Here is a 4,433-nt window from a genome sequence, read left to right on the forward strand (position 1 = left end):
GGCTGCTGAAACCCAAGATGAAAGACACCACATGGGGATGGAAGGCAGGTGAGGTGAAAATTAAGAAACTTGAAGGAGGCAGACAGATCCCAAGATGGGTCTCTGAAAACCATTCTCTTAGAGTAATTACGAACTACTTACCCAGGTGAGCCTAGGTGATGCAGAGGCTTTGCCCAGCCTTCCTCTGGGATACTGTGCGGACAAGCTCACCTGGTGGAGGGTGGAGGAACTTAAGTGTGGATGAAAATTATAGGACCAAGGGATCAGTGAAGAACGAAGTTTCTGATCCTCCTTCAGAGTCTTGCTTTGGGCTGGATGATCACCTCTCAGCTCAAAACCATTCACTACTCCAAGGCTCAGCAGTAAGGCCTGAGTTGTCAGACCTCCCCGGAAAGCCTCCAACTGAACTGGAGGTGGAGGTGCCCTCTGTGTGAACATGGCAGGGCAGAGCTCCAGCCCTCTGCCCCTCCACTCCTGATAGTTCCATGACAACATGTGAGTTCCCTGAAGGCAGTTGAGTATCTATCACACAGCTAATAAAGTCTGCACATTTCATGTTGGGCCTTGTGTGTAACTTATCTAAGGGTCATTAGGTCCTTGACTGTGCTGTGGCCTTTTCCAAGTTCTTCTCACAAGGAGCTGGGTAGGGGCTCACCCTCCACTGCATTCAGCATGTTGCAGACCTGAAGACAGCTTTGCTGGGCACAGACTTGGGTAAAAGGAAACAGAGGTGCTGGCCTGATGACCCCAAGGAATTTTGTCAAATTAACAACTGCATAGCACTCATCCTGTGCCAGGTACCACCCTGACTGCAATGCAGATATTAGTTCATCTATCCTCAAAACAATCCCAAGGAGTCAGCATTATTATCACCAAGTTCGAGATATAGGATAAGTAGAAGACTAAGAAACAGCATGAGGGGATCTTCTGGGACGATGGAATTATTCTGATCTGACAACCAGTAATGTGAGTGTTCATGTTGTGAAAACAAATGGACCTCTTTGTATAAATTATACTTCAATTTAAAAAAGAAGAAAGAATCATGCCTAACACAATAGGAAAAGGAGAACATAATTTCAACCCAGATGGTCTGACTTGAAAGCATTTGCACCTGGTTCATCAGTGAAAAGGGCTATTGTCCCCAAAGTACCTGGTCACTCAGAACACTGGCCCTCAGTTCTTTTTGCTCTAGTACTACCCCAAAATTTTTGAAAATGTGTATTCCCCCCTCCCACATTGTTGATACCTGAAACAAGTCATTGATTAAATTTAAGTAGCTGCAAAGGATATAATGTCCGATGTGTTATAAATATTTACAATGTTTTAATTCCTCATTTATATCAGCCCACTTCCATCCAAATAGCATAGTGATTTTAGAACCACCCCATCATCCATTTTAAAAATACAAAGTGGGGCTGGGAATATAGCTCAGTGCTTGCCTAGCTTGCTTGAGGCCCTGGGTTCAATCACCAACACCACACACACAAGAATAACCTTTAAAAATTTTTTTAATATCATTTTTTTTCTTAATTTCATCCCCCCAGGATTTTATCCCTACATGTATTTATTTTTTAATTTTTTGAAGAATCAAAATAGGTTTTATTGTTAATTGACATGATTGCCTATGCAAAAAAAAAAAAAAATAGTAAACCTTCGCAAAAGCTACCAGAACTAATAATAACACAGCAAGTTTGCTGTATAAAGTACCAATAAAGAAACATCAATTATATATTAATTGTATATCTATATACTGGTAGTGAATGACTGTACATTGAAAATTAGAAAAAAAAATAGCTTCTAAAATATGTTCTAACATGCACTACTTAAAAATGTATCTGACAAATAATGAGAAAGAAATGTACACTGGCATTTACAAAATGTTGCTGAGAGATTTAAAGATTATGTAAAGAAATTGAAAGATATACATCATTCATGTCTCTCTCTCTTTCTCTCTCTCTCTCTCTCTCTTTTTTTTTTTTTTTTTTTTGGTGTCTCCCTAGTTCTTTAATTCAGAATGCTCTCAATGCATCTTTTCCTTTTTTTTTTCCCTAGGAGCTCTGTTTATTTTATTTTATTTTATTTTATTGCATTACAATTCTTAATAGACTTTTATACCACAATTTATCATATCTCTGATTGTATATAAGGTATGTTGACACCAAAATCACATCTTCATACCCTACATGTATTTAAAGAAATATTTTTACTGTAGATGGACACAATACCTTTATTTATTTATTTATTTATTTATTTATTTATTTTATGTGGGCTAAGCAAGTGCTCTACCATTGAGCCACAAACCCGGCCCATATTTTTATTCTTCAAAGTCTATTATTTATCACCCTATCATGTTTGCAAGATAGGTATATAAATTAAAATTTTAAAATTAATTTGTATGACTCTAATAAGGCTTTAAGAGTTACACTTATTGGTACAGTTCAAAAGTGACATATGTATATTCAAATTTTTATAAGATCTGAAATTTATTGGGACTACATCTTTTAAAATAGGGAATTTTTAACTCCAAATCGACTTCCATGGCTGAGTGAGCACATGCCTATAATCCCTGCAACTCAGGAGGCTGAGGCAGGAGGATTGCAAGTTTGAGACCAGCCTCAGCAAGATAGCAAGGCTCTAAGCAACTTAGCAAGACCTTGTCTTAAGATAAACAATAAAAAGAACTGGGGATGGGGCTGGGGATGTGGCTCAACCAGTAATGCGCTCACCTGACATGCACGAAGCGCTGGTTTGATCCTCAGCACCACATAAAATAAAAATAAAGATGTTGTGTCCACCGAAAACTGAAAAATAAATATTAAAAAAATTCTCTCTCTCTTCAAAAAAAAAAGAACTGGGGATGTAGCATAGTGGCAAAGTGCCCCTGGGATCAATCCCCTATACAAAAAAAAAAAAAAAAAGGAAAAAAAGACTCCTATGTCTGTGAATGATAGTATTATTTTTTATTATGATAAGACAAGGTCTAGCAGCAGTTTGATACTCATTTTTTTCTTTCTTTGCAGTACTAGGAATTGAATCCATGGCCTCACATATGGCAGGCAAGCACTCTGCCACTGAGCTACATCAGAAGCCCTTGTTACTTTTGAGACAGGACCTCACTGGGTTGTCCTTTTTAGATTTTTTATTCATTTATTTGGAGACAAGATCTAAGTTGCTGAATGCCTCCCTAAATTGCTGAGGCTGGCTTTGAACTTGAGGTTCACCTGCCTCAGCTTCCCCAGTCACAGATTATAGGCGTGTGCCACTGCGCCCACTGTATTTTTTTTGAAAATTTACTTTTTAGTTGTATTTGGACAAAATATCTTTATTTTATTTATTTATATGTGGTGCTGAGGATCGAACCCAGGGCCTCGCATGTGCTAGGCGAGCGCTCTACCGGTGAGCCACACCCCCCCCCGCCCGCGCCCCCCCTTCACTGTTTTTTAAAAAGAGAAAACTTAAAGAGGGTCGTTATATATAGGATTGTCCCTCTTCTTTTGACCCTTTCTGAATAGTCCGTTAAAATGACACTTATCATTTAGAGGTATACCTGATGACATCGTCTTAACAATTCGGTACAAACCTTCCATCATATTGGAAACCATTTAAATTTATAACGATGTTATCCAGCTTCAGACTTTTCCATTTCAAAATCATAGCACAGAGACATTTAGAGCTGGATTAGCATTTGCCGTGGGACTCACGTAGGGGAAGGGACAGGACAGGAACTGACAAAATCTTAGAGCCAAGCTGGACCCGTCACTGCTCACTGAAAACCAGCCTTAGAACCTGAGAGCATTTCTGGATTCTGCAGGACAGCGCGAGAAGGCCCGTTTCAGACTGGCCTAGCTCTACACATCTGCGTGTCTGGGCCTATTCTTGGGGTCCCGGGATAGTAGCTTTCCGTGTTAAACGTCCTTAGGACAAGTGAGGAGCGAAGGTGGTTTCCATTTGGCCCATGCCAGGCTGCCGAGTGTGACGAAAAAGCTGTAGACAGAATTTTTATTTTACTCGACAGTCTTAAGAGGCCACTTAGAATAGCAGCAGCAGAGGGGAAGAAAGGGCGGGTCACACAAGAGTTTTCACTCTCAGAGACTTGGCCTAGAACTTGAAGGCCCTCAGCTTTCCAAGCTCGCCTACAGGCCACACACGGCCCCATTCGCCCACACTGCGCCGTCACCTGTTTGACTGATGGCTTGGCCAGCCAATGACCTTTGTGGCAGCGAAAGCGCCTGCCTCCAGGAATTGGGCCGATCGAGCAGCCGGAATGACAAACATTTACGCCAATAGTGAGGAGATTTCGAACACTACGGCCGCAATAACCAATGAAAAGAAAGAATAGCTTCCAAAGGACGTGTCGGGCAGCCAACGGCCAGCGTTGCTGCGGGGGTCGCGTGGCTTCCGTTCCGAGGGGGCGGGGCGGCATCCCAAACGGA

Source organism: Urocitellus parryii, chromosome 7 (genome assembly GCF_045843805.1).
Source record: "Urocitellus parryii isolate mUroPar1 chromosome 7, mUroPar1.hap1, whole genome shotgun sequence".
Lineage (NCBI taxonomy): Eukaryota > Metazoa > Chordata > Mammalia > Rodentia > Sciuridae > Urocitellus > Urocitellus parryii.